At 40.5% G+C, this 27,731-nt stretch overlaps 38 non-coding genes and 1 pseudogene across 38 annotated transcripts; all 39 read left to right on the top strand.

Moving 5' to 3' along the window:
• The first annotated feature begins 62 nt into the window (after nucleotides 1-62).
• LOC116680220 (5S ribosomal RNA) lies at nucleotides 63-181 on the top strand. The gene has a single exon (XR_004329667.1). It is a non-coding gene; the product is annotated as a 5S ribosomal RNA (ribosomal RNA).
• Nucleotides 182-812: 631 nt separating this feature from the next.
• LOC116680218 (5S ribosomal RNA) lies at nucleotides 813-931 on the top strand. Its single transcript, XR_004329665.1, has one exon. It is a non-coding gene; the product is annotated as a 5S ribosomal RNA (ribosomal RNA).
• A 556-nt stretch (nucleotides 932-1,487) lies between these two features.
• On the top strand, nucleotides 1,488-1,606 carry LOC116680217 (5S ribosomal RNA). The gene has a single exon (XR_004329664.1). It is a non-coding gene; the product is annotated as a 5S ribosomal RNA (ribosomal RNA).
• Nucleotides 1,607-2,232: 626 nt separating this feature from the next.
• Nucleotides 2,233-2,350, top strand: LOC116680239 (5S ribosomal RNA). Its single transcript, XR_004329684.1, has one exon. It is a non-coding gene; the product is annotated as a 5S ribosomal RNA (ribosomal RNA).
• Nucleotides 2,351-2,905: 555 nt separating this feature from the next.
• Nucleotides 2,906-3,024, top strand: LOC116680216 (5S ribosomal RNA). The gene has a single exon (XR_004329663.1). It is a non-coding gene; the product is annotated as a 5S ribosomal RNA (ribosomal RNA).
• A 625-nt stretch (nucleotides 3,025-3,649) lies between these two features.
• On the top strand, nucleotides 3,650-3,768 carry LOC116680215 (5S ribosomal RNA). The gene has a single exon (XR_004329662.1). It is a non-coding gene; the product is annotated as a 5S ribosomal RNA (ribosomal RNA).
• Nucleotides 3,769-4,324: 556 nt separating this feature from the next.
• LOC116680214 (5S ribosomal RNA) lies at nucleotides 4,325-4,443 on the top strand. The gene has a single exon (XR_004329661.1). It is a non-coding gene; the product is annotated as a 5S ribosomal RNA (ribosomal RNA).
• Nucleotides 4,444-5,071: 628 nt separating this feature from the next.
• Nucleotides 5,072-5,190, top strand: LOC116680298 (5S ribosomal RNA). Its single transcript, XR_004329736.1, has one exon. It is a non-coding gene; the product is annotated as a 5S ribosomal RNA (ribosomal RNA).
• Nucleotides 5,191-5,746: 556 nt separating this feature from the next.
• Nucleotides 5,747-5,865, top strand: LOC116680297 (5S ribosomal RNA). Its single transcript, XR_004329735.1, has one exon. It is a non-coding gene; the product is annotated as a 5S ribosomal RNA (ribosomal RNA).
• A 632-nt stretch (nucleotides 5,866-6,497) lies between these two features.
• On the top strand, nucleotides 6,498-6,616 carry LOC116680296 (5S ribosomal RNA). The gene has a single exon (XR_004329734.1). It is a non-coding gene; the product is annotated as a 5S ribosomal RNA (ribosomal RNA).
• A 556-nt stretch (nucleotides 6,617-7,172) lies between these two features.
• Nucleotides 7,173-7,291, top strand: LOC116680294 (5S ribosomal RNA). The gene has a single exon (XR_004329733.1). It is a non-coding gene; the product is annotated as a 5S ribosomal RNA (ribosomal RNA).
• A 555-nt stretch (nucleotides 7,292-7,846) lies between these two features.
• LOC116680293 (5S ribosomal RNA) lies at nucleotides 7,847-7,965 on the top strand. The gene has a single exon (XR_004329732.1). It is a non-coding gene; the product is annotated as a 5S ribosomal RNA (ribosomal RNA).
• Nucleotides 7,966-8,590: 625 nt separating this feature from the next.
• Nucleotides 8,591-8,709, top strand: LOC116680291 (5S ribosomal RNA). Its single transcript, XR_004329730.1, has one exon. It is a non-coding gene; the product is annotated as a 5S ribosomal RNA (ribosomal RNA).
• A 556-nt stretch (nucleotides 8,710-9,265) lies between these two features.
• Nucleotides 9,266-9,384, top strand: LOC116680290 (5S ribosomal RNA). Its single transcript, XR_004329729.1, has one exon. It is a non-coding gene; the product is annotated as a 5S ribosomal RNA (ribosomal RNA).
• A 556-nt stretch (nucleotides 9,385-9,940) lies between these two features.
• Nucleotides 9,941-10,059, top strand: LOC116680289 (5S ribosomal RNA). Its single transcript, XR_004329728.1, has one exon. It is a non-coding gene; the product is annotated as a 5S ribosomal RNA (ribosomal RNA).
• Nucleotides 10,060-10,685: 626 nt separating this feature from the next.
• On the top strand, nucleotides 10,686-10,794 carry LOC116680246 (uncharacterized; annotated as a pseudogene).
• A 632-nt stretch (nucleotides 10,795-11,426) lies between these two features.
• LOC116680288 (5S ribosomal RNA) lies at nucleotides 11,427-11,545 on the top strand. Its single transcript, XR_004329727.1, has one exon. It is a non-coding gene; the product is annotated as a 5S ribosomal RNA (ribosomal RNA).
• A 632-nt stretch (nucleotides 11,546-12,177) lies between these two features.
• Nucleotides 12,178-12,296, top strand: LOC116680287 (5S ribosomal RNA). The gene has a single exon (XR_004329726.1). It is a non-coding gene; the product is annotated as a 5S ribosomal RNA (ribosomal RNA).
• A 626-nt stretch (nucleotides 12,297-12,922) lies between these two features.
• Nucleotides 12,923-13,041, top strand: LOC116680286 (5S ribosomal RNA). The gene has a single exon (XR_004329725.1). It is a non-coding gene; the product is annotated as a 5S ribosomal RNA (ribosomal RNA).
• A 626-nt stretch (nucleotides 13,042-13,667) lies between these two features.
• Nucleotides 13,668-13,786, top strand: LOC116680285 (5S ribosomal RNA). Its single transcript, XR_004329724.1, has one exon. It is a non-coding gene; the product is annotated as a 5S ribosomal RNA (ribosomal RNA).
• Nucleotides 13,787-14,342: 556 nt separating this feature from the next.
• LOC116680284 (5S ribosomal RNA) lies at nucleotides 14,343-14,461 on the top strand. The gene has a single exon (XR_004329723.1). It is a non-coding gene; the product is annotated as a 5S ribosomal RNA (ribosomal RNA).
• Nucleotides 14,462-15,086: 625 nt separating this feature from the next.
• Nucleotides 15,087-15,205, top strand: LOC116680283 (5S ribosomal RNA). Its single transcript, XR_004329722.1, has one exon. It is a non-coding gene; the product is annotated as a 5S ribosomal RNA (ribosomal RNA).
• A 626-nt stretch (nucleotides 15,206-15,831) lies between these two features.
• On the top strand, nucleotides 15,832-15,950 carry LOC116680282 (5S ribosomal RNA). Its single transcript, XR_004329721.1, has one exon. It is a non-coding gene; the product is annotated as a 5S ribosomal RNA (ribosomal RNA).
• Nucleotides 15,951-16,582: 632 nt separating this feature from the next.
• Nucleotides 16,583-16,701, top strand: LOC116680280 (5S ribosomal RNA). The gene has a single exon (XR_004329719.1). It is a non-coding gene; the product is annotated as a 5S ribosomal RNA (ribosomal RNA).
• Nucleotides 16,702-17,257: 556 nt separating this feature from the next.
• On the top strand, nucleotides 17,258-17,376 carry LOC116680278 (5S ribosomal RNA). Its single transcript, XR_004329718.1, has one exon. It is a non-coding gene; the product is annotated as a 5S ribosomal RNA (ribosomal RNA).
• Nucleotides 17,377-18,007: 631 nt separating this feature from the next.
• Nucleotides 18,008-18,126, top strand: LOC116680277 (5S ribosomal RNA). The gene has a single exon (XR_004329717.1). It is a non-coding gene; the product is annotated as a 5S ribosomal RNA (ribosomal RNA).
• Nucleotides 18,127-18,757: 631 nt separating this feature from the next.
• On the top strand, nucleotides 18,758-18,876 carry LOC116680276 (5S ribosomal RNA). Its single transcript, XR_004329716.1, has one exon. It is a non-coding gene; the product is annotated as a 5S ribosomal RNA (ribosomal RNA).
• A 632-nt stretch (nucleotides 18,877-19,508) lies between these two features.
• LOC116680275 (5S ribosomal RNA) lies at nucleotides 19,509-19,627 on the top strand. Its single transcript, XR_004329715.1, has one exon. It is a non-coding gene; the product is annotated as a 5S ribosomal RNA (ribosomal RNA).
• Nucleotides 19,628-20,253: 626 nt separating this feature from the next.
• On the top strand, nucleotides 20,254-20,372 carry LOC116680274 (5S ribosomal RNA). The gene has a single exon (XR_004329714.1). It is a non-coding gene; the product is annotated as a 5S ribosomal RNA (ribosomal RNA).
• Nucleotides 20,373-20,998: 626 nt separating this feature from the next.
• Nucleotides 20,999-21,117, top strand: LOC116680273 (5S ribosomal RNA). The gene has a single exon (XR_004329713.1). It is a non-coding gene; the product is annotated as a 5S ribosomal RNA (ribosomal RNA).
• A 556-nt stretch (nucleotides 21,118-21,673) lies between these two features.
• Nucleotides 21,674-21,792, top strand: LOC116680272 (5S ribosomal RNA). Its single transcript, XR_004329712.1, has one exon. It is a non-coding gene; the product is annotated as a 5S ribosomal RNA (ribosomal RNA).
• Nucleotides 21,793-22,416: 624 nt separating this feature from the next.
• LOC116680271 (5S ribosomal RNA) lies at nucleotides 22,417-22,535 on the top strand. Its single transcript, XR_004329711.1, has one exon. It is a non-coding gene; the product is annotated as a 5S ribosomal RNA (ribosomal RNA).
• Nucleotides 22,536-23,091: 556 nt separating this feature from the next.
• Nucleotides 23,092-23,210, top strand: LOC116680270 (5S ribosomal RNA). Its single transcript, XR_004329710.1, has one exon. It is a non-coding gene; the product is annotated as a 5S ribosomal RNA (ribosomal RNA).
• Nucleotides 23,211-23,836: 626 nt separating this feature from the next.
• Nucleotides 23,837-23,955, top strand: LOC116680268 (5S ribosomal RNA). Its single transcript, XR_004329708.1, has one exon. It is a non-coding gene; the product is annotated as a 5S ribosomal RNA (ribosomal RNA).
• Nucleotides 23,956-24,581: 626 nt separating this feature from the next.
• On the top strand, nucleotides 24,582-24,700 carry LOC116680267 (5S ribosomal RNA). Its single transcript, XR_004329707.1, has one exon. It is a non-coding gene; the product is annotated as a 5S ribosomal RNA (ribosomal RNA).
• A 632-nt stretch (nucleotides 24,701-25,332) lies between these two features.
• Nucleotides 25,333-25,451, top strand: LOC116680266 (5S ribosomal RNA). The gene has a single exon (XR_004329706.1). It is a non-coding gene; the product is annotated as a 5S ribosomal RNA (ribosomal RNA).
• Nucleotides 25,452-26,006: 555 nt separating this feature from the next.
• On the top strand, nucleotides 26,007-26,125 carry LOC116680265 (5S ribosomal RNA). Its single transcript, XR_004329705.1, has one exon. It is a non-coding gene; the product is annotated as a 5S ribosomal RNA (ribosomal RNA).
• A 632-nt stretch (nucleotides 26,126-26,757) lies between these two features.
• LOC116680240 (5S ribosomal RNA) lies at nucleotides 26,758-26,876 on the top strand. Its single transcript, XR_004329685.1, has one exon. It is a non-coding gene; the product is annotated as a 5S ribosomal RNA (ribosomal RNA).
• Nucleotides 26,877-27,432: 556 nt separating this feature from the next.
• LOC116680264 (5S ribosomal RNA) lies at nucleotides 27,433-27,551 on the top strand. Its single transcript, XR_004329704.1, has one exon. It is a non-coding gene; the product is annotated as a 5S ribosomal RNA (ribosomal RNA).
• The last annotated feature ends 180 nt before the right edge of the window (nucleotides 27,552-27,731 follow it).

Genomic DNA, 27,731 nt, shown 5'->3' with positions numbered 1-27,731 from the left:
ACAGCTTTGAGAACCTTCCGGTTTTCACATGTATAAAAAGCTTGTTTTCAGTCTGTGCATTTGCTTACGGCCATACCACCCTGAACACGCCCGATCTCGTCCGATCTCGGAAGCTAAGCAGGGTCGGGCCGGGTCAGTACTTGGATGGGAGACCGCCTGGGAATACCCGGTGCTGTAAGCTTTTTTATCAGCAGAGGGCGCGCTGCTGCAGCTGCTTCTTCTTTGCTGGACGCAGAGCTGACAAGGAAACTGTATAGAGGACGCAAGTATTTTTTCTTCTTTTTTGGAAGCAACATCTTTATTTAGACCTGAAATAAACAATCTTAAAGTGTTCATCTATTCAAGTAGCAGTTCAAAATGCATTCAGTTTGACCACATCATAACTAAATAATACATTCTGGATGATGCAAATTTACAGAGACGACAAGTCACCCAAGTCTCAGTAAAGACAGAGGTAAAACCAAGTGAGAAAAAGTTAGAGTAATGAAAAATAGAAACATGGAAAGAAAGTATTCATGACTCAGGCAACAGGTTAAATAAAGGAATCAATTTGGATCAAAACAATCAAAGAAGTCTAAAAAATACAGAAGTGTTAATTATAGTGCAAAAGAGAGAGCGAAAAGCATTTAAACTGCTTGATTCCAAGGTGAATGTTGTTGAACGACTGGCAAGCTACTTGAAAATGTGTACGTGTACTAATGGTGTGATTACATGTAGTTCAGTACTGCTCAACCCCAAGCTGTGTATTCAACAGCTTTGAGAACCTTCCGGTTTTCACATGTATAAAAAGCTTGTTTTCAGTCTGTGCATTTGCTTACGGCCATACCACCCTGAACACGCCCGATCTCGTCCGATCTCGGAAGCTAAGCAGGGTCGGGCCGGGTCAGTACTTGGATGGGAGACCGCCTGGGAATACCCGGTGCTGTAAGCTTTTTTATCAGCAGAGGGCGCTGCTGCTGCAGCTCCTTCTTCTTTGCTTAGACCTGAAATAAACAATCTTAAAGTGTTCATCTATTCAAGTAGCAGTTCAAAATGCATTCAGTTTGACCACATCATAACTAAATAATACATTCTGGATGATGCAAATTTACAGAGACGACAAGTCACCCAAGTCTCAGTAAAGACAGAGGTAAAACCAAGTGAGAAAAAGTTAGAGTAATGAAAAATAGAAACATGGAAAGAAAGTATTCATGACTCAGGCAACAGGTTAAATAAAGGAATCAATTTGGATCAAAACAATCAAAGAAGTCTAAAAAATACAGAAGTGTTCATTATAGTGCAAAAGAGAGAGCGAAAAGCATTTAAACTGCTTGATTCCAAGGTGAATGTTGTTGAACGACTGGCAAGCTACTTGAAAATGTGTACGTGTACTAATGGTGTGATTACATGTAGTTCAGTACTCCTCAACCCCAAGCTGTGTATTCAACAGCTTTGAGAACCTTCCGGTTTTCACATGTATAAAAAGCTTGTTTTCAGTCTGTGCATTTGCTTACGGCCATACCACCCTGAACACGCCCGATCTCGTCCGATCTCGGAAGCTAAGCAGGGTCGGGCCGGGTCAGTACTTGGATGGGAGACCGCCTGGGAATACCCGGTGCTGTAAGCTTTTTTATCAGCAGAGGGCGCTGCTGCTGCTTCTTCTTTGCTGGACGCAGAGCTGACAAGGAAACTGTATAGAGGACGCAAGTATTTTTTCTTCTTTTTTGGAAGCAACATCTTTATTTAGACCTGAAATAAACAATCTTAAAGTGTTCATCTATTCAAGTAGCAGTTCAAAATGCATTCAGTTTGACCACATCATAACTAAATAATACATTCTGGATGATGCAAATTTACAGAGACGACAAGTCACCCAAGTCTCAGTAAAGACAGAGGTAAAACCAAGTGAGAAAAAGTTAGAGTAATGAAAAATAGAAACATGGAAAGAAAGTATTCATGTCTCAGGCAACAGGTTAAATAAAGGAATCAATTTGGATCAAAACAATCAAAGAAGTCTAAAAAATACAGAAGTGTTAATTATAGTGCAAAAGAGAGAGCGAAAAGCATTTAAACTGCTTGATTCCAAGGTGATTGTTGTTGAACGACTGGCAAGCTACTTAAAAATGTGTACGTGTACTAATGGTGTGATTACATGTAGTTCAGTACTCCTCAACCCCAAGCTGTGTATTCAACAGCTTTGAGAACCTTCCGGTTTTCACATGTATAAAAAGCTTGTTTTCAGTCTGTGCATTTGCTTACGGCCATACCACCCTGAACACGCCCGATCTCGTCCGATCTCGGAAGCTAAGCAGGGTCGGGCCGGGTCAGTACTTGGATGGGAGACCGCCTGGGAATACCGGTGCTGTAAGCTTTTTTATCAGCAGAGGGCGCTGCTGCTGCAGCTCCTTCTTCTTTGCTTAGACCTGAAATAAACAATCTTAAAGTGTTCATCTATTCAAGTAGCAGTTCAAAATGCATTCAGTTTGACCACATCATAACTAAATAATACATTCTGGATGATGCAAATTTACAGAGACGACAAGTCACCCAAGTCTCAGTAAAGACAGAGGTAAAACCAAGTGAGAAAAAGTTAGAGTAATGAAAAATAGAAACATGGAAAGAAAGTATTCATGACTCAGGCAACAGGTTAAATAAAGGAATCAATTTGGATCAAAACAATCAAAGAAGTCTAAAAAATACAGAAGTGTTATTATAGTGCAAAAGAGAGAGCGAAAAGCATTTAAACTGCTTGATTCCAAGGTGAATGTTGTTGAACGACTGGCAAGCTACTTGAAAATGTGTACGTGTACTAATGGTGTGATTACATGTAGTTCAGTACTCCTCAACCCCAAGCTGTGTATTCAACAGCTTTGAGAACCTTCCGGTTTTCACATGTATAAAAAGCTTGTTTTCAGTCTGTGCATTTGCTTACGGCCATACCACCCTGAACACGCCCGATCTCGTCCGATCTCGGAAGCTAAGCAGGGTCGGGCCGGGTCAGTACTTGGATGGGAGACCGCCTGGGAATACCCGGTGCTGTAAGCTTTTTTATCAGCAGAGGGCGCTGCAGCTGCTTCTTCTTTGCTGGACGCAGAGCTGACAAGGAAACTGTATAGAGGACGCAAGTATTTTTCTTCTTTTTTGGAAGCAACATCTTTATTTAGACCTGAAATAAACAATCTTAAAGTGTTCATCTATTCAAGTAGCAGTTCAAAATGCATTCAGTTTGACCACATCATAACTAAATAATACATTCTGGATGATGCAAATTTACAGAGACGACAAGTCACCCAAGTCTCAGTAAAGACAGAGGTAAAACCAAGTGAGAAAAAGTTAGAGTAATGAAAAATAGAAACATGGAAAGAAAGTATTCATGACTCAGGCAACAGGTTAAATAAAGGAATCAATTTGGATCAAAACAATCAAAGAAGTCTAAAAAATACAGAAGTGTTAATTATAGTGCAAAAGAGAGAGCGAAAAGCATTTAAACTGCTTGATTCCAAGGTGAATGTTGTTGAACGACTGGCAAGCTACTTGAAAATGTGTACGTGTACTAATGGTGTGATTACATGTAGTTCAGTACTGCTCAACCCCAAGCTGTGTATTCAACAGCTTTGAGAACCTTCCGGTTTTCACATGTATAAAAAGCTTGTTTTCAGTCTGTGCATTTGCTTACGGCCATACCACCCTGAACACGCCCGATCTCGTCCGATCTCGGAAGCTAAGCAGGGTCGGGCCGGGTCAGTACTTGGATGGGAGACCGCCTGGGAATACCCGGTGCTGTAAGCTTTTTTATCAGCAGAGGGCGCTGCTGCTGCAGCTCCTTCTTCTTTGCTTAGACCTGAAATAAACAATCTTAAAGTGTTCATCTATTCAAGTAGCAGTTCAAAATGCATTCAGTTTGACCACATCATAACTAAATAATACATTCTGGATGATGCAAATTTACAGAGACGACAAGTCACCCAAGTCTCAGTAAAGACAGAGGTAAAACCAAGTGAGAAAAAGTTAGAGTAATGAAAAATAGAAACATGGAAAGAAAGTATTCATGACTCAGGCAACAGGTTAAATAAAGGAATCAATTTGGATCAAAACAATCAAAGAAGTCTAAAAAATACAGAAGTGTTCATTATAGTGCAAAAGAGAGAGCGAAAAGCATTTAAACTGCTTGATTCCAAGGTGAATGTTGTTGAACGACTGGCAAGCTACTTGAAAATGTGTACGTGCACTAATGGTGTGATTACATGTAGTTCAGTACTCCTCAACCCCAAGCTGTGTATTCAACAGCTTTGAGAACCTTCCGGTTTTCACATGTATAAAAAGCTTGTTTTCAGTCTGTGCATTTGCTTACGGCCATACCACCCTGAACACGCCCGATCTCGTCCGATCTCGGAAGCTAAGCAGGGTCGGGCCGGGTCAGTACTTGGATGGGAGACCGCCTGGGAATACCCGGTGCTGTAAGCTTTTTTATCAGCAGAGGGCGCTGCTGCTGCAGCTCCTTCTTTGCTGGACGCAGAGCTGACAAGGAAACTGTATAGAGGACGCAAGTATTTTTTCTTCTTTTTGGAAGCAACATCTTTATTTAGACCTGAAATAAACAATCTTAAAGTGTTCATCTATTCAAGTAGCAGTTCAAAATGCATTCAGTTTGACCACATCATAACTAAATAATACATTCTGGATGATGCAAATTTACAGAGACGACAAGTCACCCAAGTCTCAGTAAAGACAGAGGTAAAACCAAGTGAGAAAAAGTTAGAGTAATGAAAAATAGAAACATGGAAAGAAAGTATTCATGTCTCAGGCAACAGGTTAAATAAAGGAATCAATTTGGATCAAAACAATCAAAGAAGTCTAAAAAATACAGAAGTGTTAATTATAGTGCAAAAGAGAGAGCGAAAAGCATTTAAACTGCTTGATTCCAAGGTGATTGTTGTTGAACGACTGGCAAGCTACTTAAAAATGTGTACGTGTACTAATGGTGTGATTACATGTAGTTCAGTACTCCTCAACCCCAAGCTGTGTATTCAACAGCTTTGAGAACCTTGCGGTTTTCACATGTATAAAAAGCTTGTTTTCAGTCTGTGCATTTGCTTACGGCCATACCACCCTGAACACGCCCGATCTCGTCCGATCTCGGAAGCTAAGCAGGGTCGGGCCGGGTCAGTACTTGGATGGGAGACCGCCTGGGAATACCCGGTGCTGTAAGCTTTTTTATCAGCAGAGGGCGCTGCTGCTGCAGCTCCTTCTTCTTTGCTTAGACCTGAAATAAACAATCTTAAAGTGTTCATCTATTCAAGTAGCAGTTCAAAATGCATTCAGTTTGACCACATCATAACTAAATAATACATTCTGGATGATGCAAATTTACAGAGACGACAAGTCACCCAAGTCTCAGTAAAGACAGAGGTAAAACCAAGTGAGAAAAAGTTAGAGTAATGAAAAATAGAAACATGGAAAGAAAGTATTCATGACTCAGGCAACAGGTTAAATAAAGGAATCAATTTGGATCAAAACAATCAAAGAAGTCTAAAAAATACAGAAGTGTTCATTATAGTGCAAAAGAGAGAGCGAAAAGCATTTAAACTGCTTGATTCCAAGGTGAATGTTGTTGAACGACTGGCAAGCTACTTGAAAATGTGTACGTGCACTAATGGTGTGATTACATGTAGTTCAGTACTCCTCAACCCCAAGCTGTGTATTCAACAGCTTTGAGAACCTTCCGGTTTTCACATGTATAAAAAGCTTGTTTTCAGTCTGTGCATTTGCTTACGGCCATACCACCCTGAACACGCCCGATCTCGTCCGATCTCGGAAGCTAAGCAGGGTCGGGCCGGGTCAGTACTTGGATGGGAGACCGCCTGGGAATACCCGGTGCTGTAAGCTTTTTTATCAGCAGAGGGCGCTGCTGCTGCAGCTCCTTCTTCTTTGCTGGACGCAGAGCTGACAAGGAAACTGTATAGAGGACGCAAGTATTTTTTCTTCTTTTTTGGAAGCAACATCTTTATTTAGACCTGAAATAAACAATCTTAAAGTGTTCATCTATTCAAGTAGCAGTTCAAAATGCATTCAGTTTGACCACATCATAACTAAATAATACATTCTGGATGATGCAAATTTACAGAGACGACAAGTCACCCAAGTCTCAGTAAAGACAGAGGTAAAACCAAGTGAGAAAAAGTTAGAGTAATGAAAAATAGAAACATGGAAAGAAAGTATTCATGACTCAGGCAACAGGTTAAATAAAGGAATCAATTTGGATCAAAACAATCAAAGAAGTCTAAAAAATACAGAAGTGTTAATTATAGTGCAAAAGAGAGAGCGAAAAGCATTTAAACTGCTTGATTCCAAGGTGATTGTTGTTGAACGACTGGCAAGCTACTTAAAAATGTGTACGTGTACTAATGGTGTGATTACATGTAGTTCAGTACTCCTCAACCCCAAGCTGTGTATTCAACAGCTTTGAGAACCTTCCGGTTTTCACATGTATAAAAAGCTTGTTTTCAGTCTGTGCATTTGCTTACGGCCATACCACCCTGAACACGCCCGATCTCGTCCGATCTCGGAAGCTAAGCAGGGTCGGGCCGGGTCAGTACTTGGATGGGAGACCGCCTGGGAATACCCGGTGCTGTAAGCTTTTTTATCAGCAGAGGGCGCTGCTGCTGCAGCTCCTTCTTCTTTGCTTAGACCTGAAATAAACAATCTTAAAGTGTTCATCTATTCAAGTAGCAGTTCAAAATGCATTCAGTTTGACCACATCATAACTAAATAATACATTCTGGATGATGCAAATTTACAGAGACGACAAGTCACCCAAGTCTCAGTAAAGACAGAGGTAAAACCAAGTGAGAAAAAGTTAGAGTAATGAAAAATAGAAACATGGAAAGAAAGTATTCATGACTCAGGCAACAGGTTAAATAAAGGAATCAATTTGGATCAAAACAATCAAAGAAGTCTAAAAAATACAGAAGTGTTCATTATAGTGCAAAAGAGAGAGCGAAAAGCATTTAAACTGCTTGATTCCAAGGTGAATGTTGTTGAACGACTGGCAAGCTACTTGAAAATGTGTACGTGCACTAATGGTGTGATTACATGTAGTTCAGTACTCCTCAACCCCAAGCTGTGTATTCAACAGCTTTGAGAACCTTCCGGTTTTCACATGTATAAAAAGCTTGTTTTCAGTCTGTGCATTCGCTTACGGCCATACCACCCTGAACACGCCCGATCTCGTCCGATCTCGGAAGCTAAGCAGGGTCGGGCCGGGTCAGTACTTGGATGGGAGACCGCCTGGGAATACCCGGTGCTGTAAGCTTTTTTATCAGCAGAGGGCGCTGCTGCTGCAGCTCCTTCTTCTTTGCTTAGACCTGAAATAAACAATCTTAAAGTGTTCATCTATTCAAGTAGCAGTTCAAAATGCATTCAGTTTGACCACATCATAACTAAATAATACATTCTGGATGATGCAAATTTACAGAGACGACAAGTCACCCAAGTCTCAGTAAAGACAGAGGTAAAACCAAGTGAGAAAAAGTTAGAGTAATGAAAAATAGAAACATGGAAAGAAAGTATTCATGACTCAGGCAACAGGTTAAATAAAGGAATCAATTTGGATCAAAACAATCAAAGAAGTCTAAAAAATACAGAAGTGTTATTATAGTGCAAAAGAGAGAGCGAAAAGCATTTAAACTGCTTGATTCCAAGGTGAATGTTGTTGAACGACTGGCAAGCTACTTGAAAATGTGTACGTGCACTAATGGTGTGATTACATGTAGTTCAGTACTCCTCAACCCCAAGCTGTGTATTCAACAGCTTTGAGAACCTTCCGGTTTTCACATGTATAAAAAGCTTGTTTTCAGTCTGTGCATTTGCTTACGGCCATACCACCCTGAACACGCCCGATCTCGTCCGATCTCGGAAGCTAAGCAGGGTCGGGCCGGGTCAGTACTTGGATGGGAGACCGCCTGGGAATACCCGGTGCTGTAAGCTTTTTTATCAGCAGAGGGCGCTGCTGCTGCTTCTTCTTTGCTGGACGCAGAGCTGACAAGGAAACTGTATAGAGGACGCAAGTATTTTTTCTTCTTTTTGGAAGCAACATCTTTATTTAGACCTGAAATAAACAATCTTAAAGTGTTCATCTATTCAAGTAGCAGTTCAAAATGCATTCAGTTTGACCACATCATAACTAAATAATACATTCTGGATGATGCAAATTTACAGAGACGACAAGTCACCCAAGTCTCAGTAAAGACAGAGGTAAAACCAAGTGAGAAAAAGTTAGAGTAATGAAAAATAGAAACATGGAAAGAAAGTATTCATGACTCAGGCAACAGGTTAAATAAAGGAATCAATTTGGATCAAAACAATCAAAGAAGTCTAAAAAATACAGAAGTGTTAATTATAGTGCAAAAGAGAGAGCGAAAAGCATTTAAACTGCTTGATTCCAAGGTGAATGTTGTTGAACGACTGGCAAGCTACTTAAAAATGTGTACGTGTACTAATGGTGTGATTACATGTAGTTCAGTACTCCTCAACCCCAAGCTGTGTATTCAACAGCTTTGAGAACCTTCCGGTTTTCACATGTATAAAAAGCTTGTTTTCAGTCTGTGCATTTGCTTACGGCCATACCACCCTGAACACGCCCGATCTCGTCCGATCTCGGAAGCTAAGCAGGGTCGGGCCGGGTCAGTACTTGGATGGGAGACCGCCTGGGAATACCCGGTGCTGTAAGCTTTTTTATCAGCAGAGGGCGCTGCTGCTGCAGCTCCTTCTTCTTTGCTTAGACCTGAAATAAACAATCTTAAAGTGTTCATCTATTCAAGTAGCAGTTCAAAATGCATTCAGTTTGACCACATCATAACTAAATAATACATTCTGGATGATGCAAATTTACAGAGACGACAAGTCACCCAAGTCTCAGTAAAGACAGAGGTAAAACCAAGTGAGAAAAAGTTAGAGTAATGAAAAATAGAAACATGGAAAGAAAGTATTCATGACTCAGGCAACAGGTTAAATAAAGGAATCAATTTGGATCAAAACAATCAAAGAAGTCTAAAAAATACAGAAGTGTTCATTATAGTGCAAAAGAGAGAGCGAAAAGCATTTAAACTGCTTGATTCCAAGGTGAATGTTGTTGAACGACTGGCAAGCTACTTGAAAATGTGTACGTGCACTAATGGTGTGATTACATGTAGTTCAGTACTCCTCAACCCCAAGCTGTGTATTCAACAGCTTTGAGAACCTTCCGGTTTTCACATGTATAAAAAGCTTGTTTTCAGTCTGTGCATTCGCTTACGGCCATACCACCCTGAACACGCCCGATCTCGTCCGATCTCGGAAGCTAAGCAGGGTCGGGCCGGGTCAGTACTTGGATGGGAGACCGCCTGGGAATACCCGGTGCTGTAAGCTTTTTTATCAGCAGAGGGCGCTGCTGCTGCAGCTCCTTCTTCTTTGCTTAGACCTGAAATAAACAATCTTAAAGTGTTCATCTATTCAAGTAGCAGTTCAAAATGCATTCAGTTTGACCACATCATAACTAAATAATACATTCTGGATGATGCAAATTTACAGAGACGACAAGTCACCCAAGTCTCAGTAAAGACAGAGGTAAAACCAAGTGAGAAAAAGTTAGAGTAATGAAAAATAGAAACATGGAAAGAAAGTATTCATGACTCAGGCAACAGGTTAAATAAAGGAATCAATTTGGATCAAAACAATCAAAGAAGTCTAAAAAATACAGAAGTGTTCATTATAGTGCAAAAGAGAGAGCGAAAAGCATTTAAACTGCTTGATTCCAAGGTGAATGTTGTTGAACGACTGGCAAGCTACTTGAAAATGTGTACGTGCACTAATGGTGTGATTACATGTAGTTCAGTACTCCTCAACCCCAAGCTGTGTATTCAACAGCTTTGAGAACCTTCCGGTTTTCACATGTATAAAAAGCTTGTTTTCAGTCTGTGCATTCGCTTACGGCCATACCACCCTGAACACGCCCGATCTCGTCCGATCTCGGAAGCTAAGCAGGGTCGGGCCGGGTCAGTACTTGGATGGGAGACCGCCTGGGAATACCCGGTGCTGTAAGCTTTTTTATCAGCAGAGGGCGCTGCAGCTGCTTCTTCTTTGCTGGACGCAGAGCTGACAAGGAAACTGTATAGAGGACGCAAGTATTTTTTCTTCTTTTTTGGAAGCAACATCTTTATTTAGACCTGAAATAAACAATCTTAAAGTGTTCATCTATTCAAGTAGCAGTTCAAAATGCATTCAGTTTGACCACATCATAACTAAATAATACATTCTGGATGATGCAAATTTACAGAGACGACAAGTCACCCAAGTCTCAGTAAAGACAGAGGTAAAACCAAGTTAGAAAAAGTTAGAGTAATGAAAAATAGAAACATGAAAAGAAAGTATTCGTGACTCAGGCAACAGGTTAAATAAAGGAATCAATTTGGATCAAAACAATCAAAGAAGTCTAAAAAATACAGAAGTGTTCATTATAGTGCAAAAGAGAGAGCGAAAAGCATTTAAACTGCTTGATTCCAAGGTGATTGTTGTTGAACGACTGGCAAGCTACTTAAAAATGTGTACGTGCACTAATGGTGTGATTACATGTAGTTCAGTACTCCTCAACCCCAAGCTGTGTATTCAACAGCTTTGAGAACCTTCCGGTTTTCACATGTATAAAAAGCTTGTTTTCAGTCTGTGCATTTGCTTACGGCCATACCACCCTGAACACGCCCGATCTCGGAAGCTAAGCAGGGTCGGGCCGGGTCAGTACTTGGATGGGAGACCGCCTGGGAATACCCGGTGCTGTAAGCTTTGTTATCAGCAGAGGGCGCTGCTGCTGCAGCTCCTTCTTCTTTGCTGGACGCAGAGCTGACAAGGAAACTGTATAGAGGACGCAAGTATTTTTTCTTCTTTTTTGGAAGCAACATCTTTATTTAGACCTGAAATAAACAATCTTAAAGTGTTCATCTATTCAAGTAGCAGTTCAAAATGCATTCAGTTTGACCACATCATAACTAAATAATACATTCTGGATGATGCAAATTTACAGAGACGACAAGTCACCCAAGTCTCAGTAAAGACAGAGGTAAAACCAAGTGAGAAAAAGTTAGAGTAATGAAAAATAGAAACATGGAAAGAAAGTATTCATGACTCAGGCAACAGGTTAAATAAAGGAATCAATTTGGATCAAAACAATCAAAGAAGTCTAAAAAATACAGAAGTGTTAATTATAGTGCAAAAGAGAGAGCGAAAAGCATTTAAACTGCTTGATTCCAAGGTGATTGTTGTTGAACGACTGGCAAGCTACTTAAAAATGTGTACGTGTACTAATGGTGTGATTACATGTAGTTCAGTACTCCTCAACCCCAAGCTGTGTATTCAACAGCTTTGAGAACCTTCCGGTTTTCACATGTATAAAAAGCTTGTTTTCAGTCTGTGCATTTGCTTACGGCCATACCACCCTGAACACGCCCGATCTCGTCCGATCTCGGAAGCTAAGCAGGGTCGGGCCGGGTCAGTACTTGGATGGGAGACCGCCTGGGAATACCCGGTGCTGTAAGCTTTTTTATCAGCAGAGGGCGCTGCTGCTGCAGCTCCTTCTTCTTTGCTGGACGCAGAGCTGACAAGGAAACTGTATAGAGGACGCAAGTATTTTTTCTTCTTTTTTGGAAGCAACATCTTTATTTAGACCTGAAATAAACAATCTTAAAGTGTTCATCTATTCAAGTAGCAGTTCAAAATGCATTCAGTTTGACCACATCATAACTAAATAATACATTCTGGATGATGCAAATTTACAGAGACGACAAGTCACCCAAGTCTCAGTAAAGACAGAGGTAAAACCAAGTGAGAAAAAGTTAGAGTAATGAAAAATAGAAACATGAAAAGAAAGTATTCGTGACTCAGGCAACAGGTTAAATAAAGGAATCAATTTGGATCAAAACAATCAAAGAAGTCTAAAAAATACAGAAGTGTTCATTATAGTGCAAAAGAGAGAGCGAAAAGCATTTAAACTGCTTGATTCCAAGGTGATTGTTGTTGAACGACTGGCAAGCTACTTAAAAATGTGTACGTGTACTAATGGTGTGATTACATGTAGTTCAGTACTCCTCAACCCCAAGCTGTGTATTCAACAGCTTTGAGAACCTTCCGGTTTTCACATGTATAAAAAGCTTGTTTTCAGTCTGTGCATTTGCTTACGGCCATACCACCCTGAACACGCCCGATCTCGTCCGATCTCGGAAGCTAAGCAGGGTCGGGCCGGGTCAGTACTTGGATGGGAGACCGCCTGGGAATACCCGGTGCTGTAAGCTTTTTATCAGCAGAGGGCGCTGCTGCTGCAGCTTCTTCTTTGCTGGACGCAGAGCTGACAAGGAAACTGTATAGAGGACGCAAGTTTTTTCTTCTTTTTTGGAAGCAACATCTTTATTTAGACCTGAAATAAACAATCTTAAAGTGTTCATCTATTCAAGTAGCAGTTCAAAATGCATTCAGTTTGACCACATCATAACTAAATAATACATTCTGGATGATGCAAATTTACAGAGACGACAAGTCACCCAAGTCTCAGTAAAGACAGAGGTAAAACCAAGTGAGAAAAAGTTAGAGTAATGAAAAATAGAAACATGGAAAGAAAGTATTCATGACTCAGGCAACAGGTTAAATAAAGGAATCAATTTGGATCAAAACAATCAAAGAAGTCTAAAAAATACAGAAGTGTTCATTATAGTGCAAAAGAGAGAGCGAAAAGCATTTAAACTGCTTGATTCCAAGGTGAATGTTGTTGAACGACTGGCAAGCTACTTGAAAATGTGTACGTGCACTAATGGTGTGATTACATGTAGTTCAGTACTCCTCAACCCCAAGCTGTGTATTCAACAGCTTTGAGAACCTTCCGGTTTTCACATGTATAAAAAGCTTGTTTTCAGTCTGTGCATTTGCTTACGGCCATACCACCCTGAACACGCCCGATCTCGTCCGATCTCGGAAGCTAAGCAGGGTCGGGCCGGGTCAGTACTTGGATGGGAGACCGCCTGGGAATACCCGGTGCTGTAAGCTTTTTTATCAGCAGAGGGCGCTGCAGCTGCTTCTTCTTTGCTGGACGCAGAGCTGACAAGGAAACTGTATAGAGGACGCAAGTATTTTTTCTTCTTTTTTGGAAGCAACATCTTTATTTAGACCTGAAATAAACAATCTTAAAGTGTTCATCTATTCAAGTAGCAGTTCAAAATGCATTCAGTTTGACCACATCATAACTAAATAATACATTCTGGATGATGCAAATTTACAGAGACGACAAGTCACCCAAGTCTCAGTAAAGACAGAGGTAAAACCAAGTGAGAAAAAGTTAGAGTAATGAAAAATAGAAACATGGAAAGAAAGTATTCATGTCTCAGGCAACAGGTTAAATAAAGGAATCAATTTGGATCAAAACAATCAAAGAAGTCTAAAAAATACAGAAGTGTTAATTATAGTGCAAAAGAGAGAGCGAAAAGCATTTAAACTGCTTGATTCCAAGGTGATTGTTGTTGAACGACTGGCAAGCTACTTAAAAATGTGTACGTGTACTAATGGTGTGATTACATGTAGTTCAGTACTCCTCAACCCCAAGCTGTGTATTCAACAGCTTTGAGAACCTTGCGGTTTTCACATGTATAAAAAGCTTGTTTTCAGTCTGTGCATTTGCTTACGGCCATACCACCCTGAACACGCCCGATCTCGTCCGATCTCGGAAGCTAAGCAGGGTCGGGCCGGGTCAGTACTTGGATGGGAGACCGCCTGGGAATACCCGGTGCTGTAAGCTTTTTTATCAGCAGAGGGCGCTGCTGCTGCAGCTCCTTCTTCTTTGCTTAGACCTGAAATAAACAATCTTAAAGTGTTCATCTATTCAAGTAGCAGTTCAAAATGCATTCAGTTTGACCACATCATAACTAAATAATACATTCTGGATGATGCAAATTTACAGAGACGACAAGTCACCCAAGTCTCAGTAAAGACAGAGGTAAAACCAAGTGAGAAAAAGTTAGAGTAATGAAAAATAGAAACATGGAAAGAAAGTATTCATGACTCAGGCAACAGGTTAAATAAAGGAATCAATTTGGATCAAAACAATCAAAGAAGTCTAAAAAATACAGAAGTGTTAATTATAGTGCAAAAGAGAGAGCGAAAAGCATTTAAACTGCTTGATTCCAAGGTGAATGTTGTTGAACGACTGGCAAGCTACTTGAAAATGTGTACGTGTACTAATGGTGTGATTACATGTAGTTCAGTACTGCTCAACCCCAAGCTGTGTATTCAACAGCTTTGAGAACCTTCCGGTTTTCACATGTATAAAAAGCTTGTTTTCAGTCTGTGCATTTGCTTACGGCCATACCACCCTGAACACGCCCGATCTCGTCCGATCTCGGAAGCTAAGCAGGGTCGGGCCGGGTCAGTACTTGGATGGGAGACCGCCTGGGAATACCCGGTGCTGTAAGCTTTTTATCAGCAGAGGGCGCTGCAGCTGCTTCTTCTTTGCTGGACGCAGAGCTGACAAGGAAACTGTATAGAGGACGCAAGTATTTTTTCTTCTTTTTTGGAAGCAACATCTTTATTTAGACCTGAAATAAACAATCTTAAAGTGTTCATCTATTCAAGTAGCAGTTCAAAATGCATTCAGTTTGACCACATCATAACTAAATAATACATTCTGGATGATGCAAATTTACAGAGACGACAAGTCACCCAAGTCTCAGTAAAGACAGAGGTAAAACCAAGTGAGAAAAAGTTAGAGTAATGAAAAATAGAAACATGGAAAGAAAGTATTCATGACTCAGGCAACAGGTTAAATAAAGGAATCAATTTGGATCAAAACAATCAAAGAAGTCTAAAAAATACAGAAGTGTTCATTATAGTGCAAAAGAGAGAGCGAAAAGCATTTAAACTGCTTGATTCCAAGGTGAATGTTGTTGAACGACTGGCAAGCTACTTGAAAATGTGTACGTGCACTAATGGTGTGATTACATGTAGTTCAGTACTCCTCAACCCCAAGCTGTGTATTCAACAGCTTTGAGAACCTTCCGGTTTTCACATGTATAAAAAGCTTGTTTTCAGTCTGTGCATTTGCTTACGGCCATACCACCCTGAACACGCCCGATCTCGTCCGATCTCGGAAGCTAAGCAGGGTCGGGCCGGGTCAGTACTTGGATGGGAGACCGCCTGGGAATACCCGGTGCTGTAAGCTTTTTTATCAGCAGAGGGCGCTGCAGCTGCTTCTTCTTTGCTGGACGCAGAGCTGACAAGGAAACTGTATAGAGGACGCAAGTATTTTTTCTTCTTTTTTGGAAGCAACATCTTTATTTAGACCTGAAATAAACAATCTTAAAGTGTTCATCTATTCAAGTAGCAGTTCAAAATGCATTCAGTTTGACCACATCATAACTAAATAATACATTCTGGATGATGCAAATTTACAGAGACGACAAGTCACCCAAGTCTCAGTAAAGACAGAGGTAAAACCAAGTGAGAAAAAGTTAGAGTAATGAAAAATAGAAACATGAAAAGAAAGTATTCGTGACTCAGGCAACAGGTTAAATAAAGGAATCAATTTGGATCAAAACAATCAAAGAAGTCTAAAAAATACAGAAGTGTTCATTATAGTGCAAAAGAGAGAGCGAAAAGCATTTAAACTGCTTGATTCCAAGGTGAATGTTGTTGAACGACTGGCAAGCTACTTGAAAATGTGTACGTGCACTAATGGTGTGATTACATGTAGTTCAGTACTCCTCAACCCCAAGCTGTGTATTCAACAGCTTTGAGAACCTTCCGGTTTTCACATGTATAAAAAGCTTGTTTTCAGTCTGTGCATTTGCTTACGGCCATACCACCCTGAACACGCCCGATCTCGTCCGATCTCGGAAGCTAAGCAGGGTCGGGCCGGGTCAGTACTTGGATGGGAGACCGCCTGGGAATACCCGGTGCTGTAAGCTTTTTTATCAGCAGAGGGCGCTGCTGCTGCAGCTCCTTCTTCTTTGCTGGACGCAGAGCTGACAAGGAAACTGTATAGAGGACGCAAGTATTTTTTCTTCTTTTTTGGAAGCAACATCTTTATTTAGACCTGAAATAAACAATCTTAAAGTGTTCATCTATTCAAGTAGCAGTTCAAAATGCATTCAGTTTGACCACATCATAACTAAATAATACATTCTGGATGATGCAAATTTACAGAGACGACAAGTCACCCAAGTCTCAGTAAAGACAGAGGTAAAACCAAGTGAGAAAAAGTTAGAGTAATGAAAAATAGAAACATGGAAAGAAAGTATTCATGACTCAGGCAACAGGTTAAATAAAGGAATCAATTTGGATCAAAACAATCAAAGAAGTCTAAAAAATACAGAAGTGTTAATTATAGTGCAAAAGAGAGAGCGAAAAGCATTTAAACTGCTTGATTCCAAGGTGATTGTTGTTGAACGACTGGCAAGCTACTTAAAAATGTGTACGTGTACTAATGGTGTGATTACATGTAGTTCAGTACTCCTCAACCCCAAGCTGTGTATTCAACAGCTTTGAGAACCTTCCGGTTTTCACATGTATAAAAAGCTTGTTTTCAGTCTGTGCATTTGCTTACGGCCATACCACCCTGAACACGCCCGATCTCGTCCGATCTCGGAAGCTAAGCAGGGTCGGGCCGGGTCAGTACTTGGATGGGAGACCGCCTGGGAATACCCGGTGCTGTAAGCTTTTTTATCAGCAGAGGGCGCTGCTGCTGCAGCTCCTTCTTCTTTGCTTAGACCTGAAATAAACAATCTTAAAGTGTTCATCTATTCAAGTAGCAGTTCAAAATGCATTCAGTTTGACCACATCATAACTAAATAATACATTCTGGATGATGCAAATTTACAGAGACGACAAGTCACCCAAGTCTCAGTAAAGACAGAGGTAAAACCAAGTGAGAAAAAGTTAGAGTAATGAAAAATAGAAACATGGAAAGAAAGTATTCATGACTCAGGCAACAGGTTAAATAAAGGAATCAATTTGGATCAAAACAATCAAAGAAGTCTAAAAAATACAGAAGTGTTCATTATAGTGCAAAAGAGAGAGCGAAAAGCATTTAAACTGCTTGATTCCAAGGTGATTGTTGTTGAACGACTGGCAAGCTACTTAAAAATGTGTACGTGCACTAATGGTGTGATTACATGTAGTTCAGTACTCCTCAACCCCAAGCTGTGTATTCAACAGCTTTGAGAACCTTCCGGTTTTCACATGTATAAAAAGCTTGTTTTCAGTCTGTGCATTTGCTTACGGCCATACCACCCTGAACACGCCCGATCTCGTCCGATCTCGGAAGCTAAGCAGGGTCGGGCCGGGTCAGTACTTGGATGGGAGACCGCCTGGGAATACCCGGTGCTGTAAGCTTTTTATCAGCAGAGGGCGCTGCTGCTGCAGCTCCTTCTTCTTTGCTGGACGCAGAGCTGACAAGGAAACTGTATAGAGGACGCAAGTATTTTTTCTTCTTTTTTGGAAGCAACATCTTTATTTAGACCTGAAATAAACAATCTTAAAGTGTTCATCTATTCAAGTAGCAGTTCAAAATGCATTCAGTTTGACCACATCATAACTAAATAATACATTCTGGATGATGCAAATTTACAGAGACGACAAGTCACCCAAGTCTCAGTAAAGACAGAGGTAAAACCAAGTGAGAAAAAGTTAGAGTAATGAAAAATAGAAACATGGAAAGAAAGTATTCATGACTCAGGCAACAGGTTAAATAAAGGAATCAATTTGGATCAAAACAATCAAAGAAGTCTAAAAAATACAGAAGTGTTAATTATAGTGCAAAAGAGAGAGCGAAAAGCATTTAAACTGCTTGATTCCAAGGTGATTGTTGTTGAACGACTGGCAAGCTACTTAAAAATGTGTACGTGTACTAATGGTGTGATTACATGTAGTTCAGTACTCCTCAACCCCAAGCTGTGTATTCAACAGCTTTGAGAACCTTCCGGTTTTCACATGTATAAAAAGCTTGTTTTCAGTCTGTGCATTTGCTTACGGCCATACCACCCTGAACACGCCCGATCTCGTCCGATCTCGGAAGCTAAGCAGGGTCGGGCCGGGTCAGTACTTGGATGGGAGACCGCCTGGGAATACCCGGTGCTGTAAGCTTTTTTATCAGCAGAGGGCGCTGCTGCTGCAGCTCCTTCTTCTTTGCTGGACGCAGAGCTGACAAGGAAACTGTATAGAGGACGCAAGTATTTTTTCTTCTTTTTTGGAAGCAACATCTTTATTTAGACCTGAAATAAACAATCTTAAAGTGTTCATCTATTCAAGTAGCAGTTCAAAATGCATTCAGTTTGACCACATCATAACTAAATAATACATTCTGGATGATGCAAATTTACAGAGACGACAAGTCACCCAAGTCTCAGTAAAGACAGAGGTAAAACCAAGTGAGAAAAAGTTAGAGTAATGAAAAATAGAAACATGGAAAGAAAGTATTCATGACTCAGGCAACAGGTTAAATAAAGGAATCAATTTGGATCAAAACAATCAAAGAAGTCTAAAAAATACAGAAGTGTTCATTATAGTGCAAAAGAGAGAGCGAAAAGCATTTAAACTGCTTGATTCCAAGGTGATGTTGTTGAACGACTGGCAAGCTACTTAAAAATGTGTACGTGTACTAATGGTGTGATTACATGTAGTTCAGTACTCCTCAACCCCAAGCTGTGTATTCAACAGCTTTGAGAACCTTCCGGTTTTCACATGTATAAAAAGCTTGTTTTCAGTCTGTGCATTTGCTTACGGCCATACCACCCTGAACACGCCCGATCTCGTCCGATCTCGGAAGCTAAGCAGGGTCGGGCCGGGTCAGTACTTGGATGGGAGACCGCCTGGGAATACCCGGTGCTGTAAGCTTTTTTATCAGCAGAGGGCGCTGCTGCTGCAGCTCCTTCTTCTTTGCTGGACGCAGAGCTGACAAGGAAACTGTATAGAGGACGCAAGTATTTTTTCTTCTTTTTTGGAAGCAACATCTTTATTTAGACCTGAAATAAACAATCTTAAAGTGTTCATCTATTCAAGTAGCAGTTCAAAATGCATTCAGTTTGACCACATCATAACTAAATAATACATTCTGGATGATGCAAATTTACAGAGACGACAAGTCACCCAAGTCTCAGTAAAGACAGAGGTAAAACCAAGTGAGAAAAAGTTAGAGTAATGAAAAATAGAAACATGGAAAGAAAGTATTCATGACTCAGGCAACAGGTTAAATAAAGGAATCAATTTGGATCAAAACAATCAAAGAAGTCTAAAAAATACAGAAGTGTTCATTATAGTGCAAAAGAGAGAGCGAAAAGCATTTAAACTGCTTGATTCCAAGGTGAATGTTGTTGAACGACTGGCAAGCTACTTGAAAATGTGTACGTGCACTAATGGTGTGATTACATGTAGTTCAGTACTCCTCAACCCCAAGCTGTGTATTCAACAGCTTTGAGAACCTTCCGGTTTTCACATGTATAAAAAGCTTGTTTTCAGTCTGTGCATTTGCTTACGGCCATACCACCCTGAACACGCCCGATCTCGTCCGATCTCGGAAGCTAAGCAGGGTCGGGCCGGGTCAGTACTTGGATGGGAGACCGCCTGGGAATACCCGGTGCTGTAAGCTTTTTTATCAGCAGAGGGCGCTGCAGCTGCTTCTTCTTTGCTGGACGCAGAGCTGACAAGGAAACTGTATAGAGGACGCAAGTATTTTTTCTTCTTTTTTGGAAGCAACATCTTTATTTAGACCTGAAATAAACAATCTTAAAGTGTTCATCTATTCAAGTAGCAGTTCAAAATGCATTCAGTTTGACCACATCATAACTAAATAATACATTCTGGATGATGCAAATTTACAGAGACGACAAGTCACCCAAGTCTCAGTAAAGACAGAGGTAAAACCAAGTGAGAAAAAGTTAGAGTAATGAAAAATAGAAACATGGAAAGAAAGTATTCATGACTCAGGCAACAGGTTAAATAAAGGAATCAATTTGGATCAAAACAATCAAAGAAGTCTAAAAAATACAGAAGTGTTCATTATAGTGCAAAAGAGAGAGCGAAAAGCATTTAAACTGCTTGATTCCAAGGTGATTGTTGTTGAACGACTGGCAAGCTACTTAAAAATGTGTACGTGCACTAATGGTGTGATTACATGTAGTTCAGTACTCCTCAACCCCAAGCTGTGTATTCAACAGCTTTGAGAACCTTCCGGTTTTCACATGTATAAAAAGCTTGTTTTCAGTCTGTGCATTTGCTTACGGCCATACCACCCTGAACACGCCCGATCTCGTCCGATCTCGGAAGCTAAGCAGGGTCGGGCCGGGTCAGTACTTGGATGGGAGACCGCCTGGGAATACCCGGTGCTGTAAGCTTTTTTATCAGCAGAGGGCGCTGCTGCTGCTTCTTCTTTGCTGGACGCAGAGCTGACAAGGAAACTGTATAGAGGACGCAAGTATTTTTTCTTCTTTTTTGGAAGCAACATCTTTATTTAGACCTGAAATAAACAATCTTAAAGTGTTCATCTATTCAAGTAGCAGTTCAAAATGCATTCAGTTTGACCACATCATAACTAAATAATACATTCTGGATGATGCAAATTTACAGAGACGACAAGTCACCCAAGTCTCAGTAAAGACAGAGGTAAAACCAAGTGAGAAAAAGTTAGAGTAATGAAAAATAGAAACATGGAAAGAAAGTATTCATGTCTCAGGCAACAGGTTAAATAAAGGAATCAATTTGGATCAAAACAATCAAAGAAGTCTAAAAAATACAGAAGTGTTAATTATAGTGCAAAAGAGAGAGCGAAAAGCATTTAAACTGCTTGATTCCAAGGTGATTGTTGTTGAACGACTGGCAAGCTACTTAAAAATGTGTACGTGTACTAATGGTGTGATTACATGTAGTTCAGTACTCCTCAACCCCAAGCTGTGTATTCAACAGCTTTGAGAACCTTCCGGTTTTCACATGTATAAAAAGCTTGTTTTCAGTCTGTGCATTTGCTTACGGCCATACCACCCTGAACACGCCCGATCTCGTCCGATCTCGGAAGCTAAGCAGGGTCGGGCCGGGTCAGTACTTGGATGGGAGACCGCCTGGGAATACCCGGTGCTGTAAGCTTTTTTATCAGCAGAGGGCGCTGCTGCTGCAGCTCCTTCTTCTTTGCTTAGACCTGAAATAAACAATCTTAAAGTGTTCATCTATTCAAGTAGCAGTTCAAAATGCATTCAGTTTGACCACATCATAACTAAATAATACATTCTGGATGATGCAAATTTACAGAGACGACAAGTCACCCAAGTCTCAGTAAAGACAGAGGTAAAACCAAGTGAGAAAAAGTTAGAGTAATGAAAAATAGAAACATGGAAAGAAAGTATTCATGACTCAGGCAACAGGTTAAATAAAGGAATCAATTTGGATCAAAACAATCAAAGAAGTCTAAAAAATACAGAAGTGTTCATTATAGTGCAAAAGAGAGAGCGAAAAGCATTTAAACTGCTTGATTCCAAGGTGAATGTTGTTGAACGACTGGCAAGCTACTTGAAAATGTGTACGTGCACTAATGGTGTGATTACATGTAGTTCAGTACTCCTCAACCCCAAGCTGTGTATTCAACAGCTTTGAGAACCTTCCGGTTTTCACATGTATAAAAAGCTTGTTTTCAGTCTGTGCATTTGCTTACGGCCATACCACCCTGAACACGCCCGATCTCGTCCGATCTCGGAAGCTAAGCAGGGTCGGGCCGGGTCAGTACTTGGATGGGAGACCGCCTGGGAATACCCGGTGCTGTAAGCTTTTTATCAGCAGAGGGCGCTGCAGCTGCTTCTTCTTTGCTGGACGCAGAGCTGACAAGGAAACTGTATAGAGGACGCAAGTATTTTTTCTTCTTTTTTGGAAGCAACATCTTTATTTAGACCTGAAATAAACAATCTTAAAGTGTTCATCTATTCAAGTAGCAGTTCAAAATGCATTCAGTTTGACCACATCATAACTAAATAATACATTCTGGATGATGCAAATTTACAGAGACGACAAGTCACCCAAGTCTCAGTAAAGACAGAGGTAAAACCAAGTGAGAAAAAGTTAGAGTAATGAAAAATAGAAACATGGAAAGAAAGTATTCATGACTCAGGCAACAGGTTAAATAAAGGAATCAATTTGGATCAAAACAATCAAAGAAGTCTAAAAAATACAGAAGTGTTAATTATAGTGCAAAAGAGAGAGCGAAAAGCATTTAAACTGCTTGATTCCAAGGTGATTGTTGTTGAACGACTGGCAAGCTACTTAAAATGTGTACGTGTACTAATGGTGTGATTACATGTAGTTCAGTACTCCTCAACCCCAAGCTGTGTATTCAACAGCTTTGAGAACCTTGCGGTTTTCACATGTATAAAAAGCTTGTTTTCAGTCTGTGCATTTGCTTACGGCCATACCACCCTGAACACGCCCGATCTCGTCCGATCTCGGAAGCTAAGCAGGGTCGGGCCGGGTCAGTACTTGGATGGGAGACCGCCTGGGAATACCCGGTGCTGTAAGCTTTTTTATCAGCAGAGGGCGCTGCTGCTGCAGCTCCTTCTTCTTTGCTTAGACCTGAAATAAACAATCTTAAAGTGTTCATCTATTCAAGTAGCAGTTCAAAATGCATTCAGTTTGACCACATCATAACTAAATAATACATTCTGGATGATGCAAATTTACAGAGACGACAAGTCACCCAAGTCTCAGTAAAGACAGAGGTAAAACCAAGTGAGAAAAAGTTAGAGTAATGAAAAATAGAAACATGGAAAGAAAGTATTCATGACTCAGGCAACAGGTTAAATAAAGGAATCAATTTGGATCAAAACAATCAAAGAAGTCTAAAAAATACAGAAGTGTTCATTATAGTGCAAAAGAGAGAGCGAAAAGCATTTAAACTGCTTGATTCCAAGGTGAATGTTGTTGAACGACTGGCAAGCTACTTGAAAATGTGTACGTGCACTAATGGTGTGATTACATGTAGTTCAGTACTCCTCAACCCCAAGCTGTGTATTCAACAGCTTTGAGAACCTTCCGGTTTTCACATGTATAAAAAGCTTGTTTTCAGTCTGTGCATTCGCTTACGGCCATACCACCCTGAACACGCCCGATCTCGTCCGATCTCGGAAGCTAAGCAGGGTCGGGCCGGGTCAGTACTTGGATGGGAGACCGCCTGGGAATACCCGGTGCTGTAAGCTTTTTTATCAGCAGAGGGCGCTGCAGCTGCTTCTTCTTTGCTGGACGCAGAGCTGACAAGGAAACTGTATAGAGGACGCAAGTATTTTTTCTTCTTTTTTGGAAGCAACATCTTTATTTAGACCTGAAATAAACAATCTTAAAGTGTTCATCTATTCAAGTAGCAGTTCAAAATGCATTCAGTTTGACCACATCATAACTAAATAATACATTCTGGATGATGCAAATTTACAGAGACGACAAGTCACCCAAGTCTCAGTAAAGACAGAGGTAAAACCAAGTGAGAAAAAGTTAGAGTAATGAAAAATAGAAACATGGAAAGAAAGTATTCATGACTCAGGCAACAGGTTAAATAAAGGAATCAATTTGGATCAAAACAATCAAAGAAGTCTAAAAAATACAGAAGTGTTCATTATAGTGCAAAAGAGAGAGCGAAAAGCATTTAAACTGCTTGATTCCAAGGTGAATGTTGTTGAACGACTGGCAAGCTACTTGAAAATGTGTACGTGCACTAATGGTGTGATTACATGTAGTTCAGTACTCCTCAACCCCAAGCTGTGTATTCAACAGCTTTGAGAACCTTCCGGTTTTCACATGTATAAAAAGCTTGTTTTCAGTCTGTGCATTTGCTTACGGCCATACCACCCTGAACACGCCCGATCTCGTCCGATCTCGGAAGCTAAGCAGGGTCGGGCCGGGTCAGTACTTGGATGGGAGACCGCCTGGGAATACCCGGTGCTGTAAGCTTTTTTATCAGCAGAGGGCGCTGCAGCTGCTTCTTCTTTGCTGGACGCAGAGCTGACAAGGAAACTGTATAGAGGACGCAAGTATTTTTTCTTCTTTTTTGGAAGCAACATCTTTATTTAGACCTGAAATAAACAATCTTAAAGTGTTCATCTATTCAAGTAGCAGTTCAAAATGCATTCAGTTTGACCACATCATAACTAAATAATACATTCTGGATGATGCAAATTTACAGAGACGACAAGTCACCCAAGTCTCAGTAAAGACAGAGGTAAAACCAAGTGAGAAAAAGTTAGAGTAATGAAAAATAGAAACATGGAAAGAAAGTATTCATGACTCAGGCAACAGGTTAAATAAAGGAATCAATTTGGATCAAAACAATCAAAGAAGTCTAAAAAATACAGAAGTGTTCATTATAGTGCAAAAGAGAGAGCGAAAAGCATTTAAACTGCTTGATTCCAAGGTGAATGTTGTTGAACGACTGGCAAGCTACTTGAAAATGTGTACGTGTACTAATGGTGTGATTACATGTAGTTCAGTACTCCTCAACCCCAAGCTGTGTATTCAACAGCTTTGAGAACCTTCCGGTTTTCACATGTATAAAAAGCTTGTTTTCAGTCTGTGCATTTGCTTACGGCCATACCACCCTGAACACGCCCGATCTCGTCCGATCTCGGAAGCTAAGCAGGGTCGGGCCGGGTCAGTACTTGGATGGGAGACCGCCTGGGAATACCCGGTGCTGTAAGCTTTTTTATCAGCAGAGGGCGCTGCTGCTGCAGCTCCTTCTTCTTTGCTGGACGCAGAGCTGACAAGGAAACTGTATAGAGGACGCAAGTATTTTTTCTTCTTTTTTGGAAGCAACATCTTTATTTAGACCTGAAATAAACAATCTTAAAGTGTTCATCTATTCAAGTAGCAGTTCAAAATGCATTCAGTTTGACCACATCATAACTAAATAATACATTCTGGATGATGCAAATTTACAGAGACGACAAGTCACCCAAGTCTCAGTAAAGACAGAGGTAAAACCAAGTGAGAAAAAGTTAGAGTAATGAAAAATAGAAACATGGAAAGAAAGTATTCATGACTCAGGCAACAGGTTAAATAAAGGAATCAATTTGGATCAAAACAATCAAAGAAGTCTAAAAAATACAGAAGTGTTAATTATAGTGCAAAAGAGAGAGCGAAAAGCATTTAAACTGCTTGATTCCAAGGTGATTGTTGTTGAACGACTGGCAAGCTACTTAAAAATGTGTACGTGTACTAATGGTGTGATTACATGTAGTTCAGTACTCCTCAACCCCAAGCTGTGTATTCAACAGCTTTGAGAACCTTCCGGTTTTCACATGTATAAAAAGCTTGTTTTCAGTCTGTGCATTTGCTTACGGCCATACCACCCTGAACACGCCCGATCTCGTCCGATCTCGGAAGCTAAGCAGGGTCGGGCCGGGTCAGTACTTGGATGGGAGACCGCCTGGGAATACCCGGTGCTGTAAGCTTTTTTATCAGCAGAGGGCGCTGCTGCTGCAGCTCCTTCTTCTTTGCTTAGACCTGAAATAAACAATCTTAAAGTGTTCATCTATTCAAGTAGCAGTTCAAAATGCATTCAGTTTGACCACATCATAACTAAATAATACATTCTGGATGATGCAAATTTACAGAGACGACAAGTCACCCAAGTCTCAGTAAAGACAGAGGTAAAACCAAGTGAGAAAAAGTTAGAGTAATGAAAAATAGAAACATGGAAAGAAAGTATTCATGACTCAGGCAACAGGTTAAATAAAGGAATCAATTTGGATCAAAACAATCAAAGAAGTCTAAAAAATACAGAAGTGTTCATTATAGTGCAAAAGAGAGAGCGAAAAGCATTTAAACTGCTTGATTCCAAGGTGATTGTTGTTGAACGACTGGCAAGCTACTTAAAATGTGTACGTGCACTAATGGTGTGATTACATGTAGTTCAGTACTCCTCAACCCCAAGCTGTGTATTCAACAGCTTTGAGAACCTTCCGGTTTTCACATGTATAAAAAGCTTGTTTTCAGTCTGTGCATTTGCTTACGGCCATACCACCCTGAACACGCCCGATCTCGTCCGATCTCGGAAGCTAAGCAGGGTCGGGCCGGGTCAGTACTTGGATGGGAGACCGCCTGGGAATACCCGGTGCTGTAAGCTTTTTTATCAGCAGAGGGCGCTGCTGCTGCAGCTCCTTCTTCTTTGCTGGACGCAGAGCTGACAAGGAAACTGTATAGAGGACGCAAGTATTTTTTCTTCTTTTTTGGAAGCAACATCTTTATTTAGACCTGAAATAAACAATCTTAAAGTGTTCATCTATTCAAGTAGCAGTTCAAAATGCATTCAGTTTGACCACATCATAACTAAATAATACATTCTGGATGATGCAAATTTACAGAGACGACAAGTCACCCAAGTCTCAGTAAAGACAGAGGTAAAACCAAGTGAGAAAAAGTTAGAGTAATGAAAAATAGAAACATGGAAAGAAAGTATTCATGACTCAGGCAACAGGTTAAATAAAGGAATCAATTTGGATCAAAACAATCAAAGAAGTCTAAAAAATACAGAAGTGTTAATTATAGTGCAAAAGAGAGAGCGAAAAGCATTTAAACTGCTTGATTCCAAGGTGATTGTTGTTGAACGACTGGCAAGCTACTTGAAAATGTGTACGTGTACTAATGGTGTGATTACATGTAGTTCAGTACTCCTCAACCCCAAGCTGTGTATTCAACAGCTTTGAGAACCTTCCGGTTTTCACATGTATAAAAAGCTTGTTTTCAGTCTGTGCATTTGCTTACGGCCATACCACCCTGAACACGCCCGATCTCGTCCGATCTCGGAAGCTAAGCAGGGTCGGGCCGGGTCAGTACTTGGATGGGAGACCGCCTGGGAATACCCGGTGCTGTAACCTTTTTTATCAGCAGAGGGCGCTGCTGCTGCAGCTCCTTCTTCTTTGCTTAGACCTGAAATAAACAATCTTAAAGTGTTCATCTATTCAAGTAGCAGTTCAAAATGCATTCAGTTTGACCACATCATAACTAAATAATACATTCTGGATGATGCAAATTTACAGAGACGACAAGTCACCCAAGTCTCAGTAAAGACAGAGGTAAAACCAAGTGAGAAAAAGTTAGAGTAATGAAAAATAGAAACATGAAAAGAAAGTATTCGTGACTCAGGCAACAGGTTAAATAAAGGAATCAATTTGGATCAAAACAATCAAAGAAGTCTAAAAAATACAGAAGTGTTCATTATAGTGCAAAAGAGAGAGCGAAAAGCATTTAAACTGCTTGATTCCAAGGTGATTGTTGTTGAACGACTGGCAAGCTACTTGAAAATGTGTACGTGTACTAATGGTGTGATTACATGTAGTTCAGTACTCCTCAACCCCAAGCTGTGTATTCAACAGCTTTGAGAACCTTCCGGTTTTCACATGTATAAAAAGCTTGTTTTCAGTCTGTGCATTTGCTTACGGCCATACCACCCTGAACACGCCCGATCTCGTCCGATCTCGGAAGCTAAGCAGGGTCGGGCCGGGTCAGTACTTGGATGGGAGACCGCCTGGGAATACCCGGTGCTGTAAGCTTTTTATCAGCAGAGGGCGCTGCAGCTGCTTCTTCTTTGCTGGACGCAGAGCTGACAAGGAAACTGTATAGAGGACGCAAGTATTTTTTCTTCTTTTTTGGAAGCAACATCTTTATTTAGACCTGAAATAAACAATCTTAAAGTGTTCATCTATTCAAGTAGCAGTTCAAAATGCATTCAG

Source organism: Etheostoma spectabile, unplaced genomic scaffold, assembly GCF_008692095.1.
Source record: "Etheostoma spectabile isolate EspeVRDwgs_2016 unplaced genomic scaffold, UIUC_Espe_1.0 scaffold00018353, whole genome shotgun sequence".
NCBI classification, from domain to species: Eukaryota; Metazoa; Chordata; class Actinopteri; order Perciformes; family Percidae; genus Etheostoma; species Etheostoma spectabile.
Note: the sequence above shows the minus strand (reverse complement) of the source record. Positions and strands in the feature narration are given on the sequence as shown.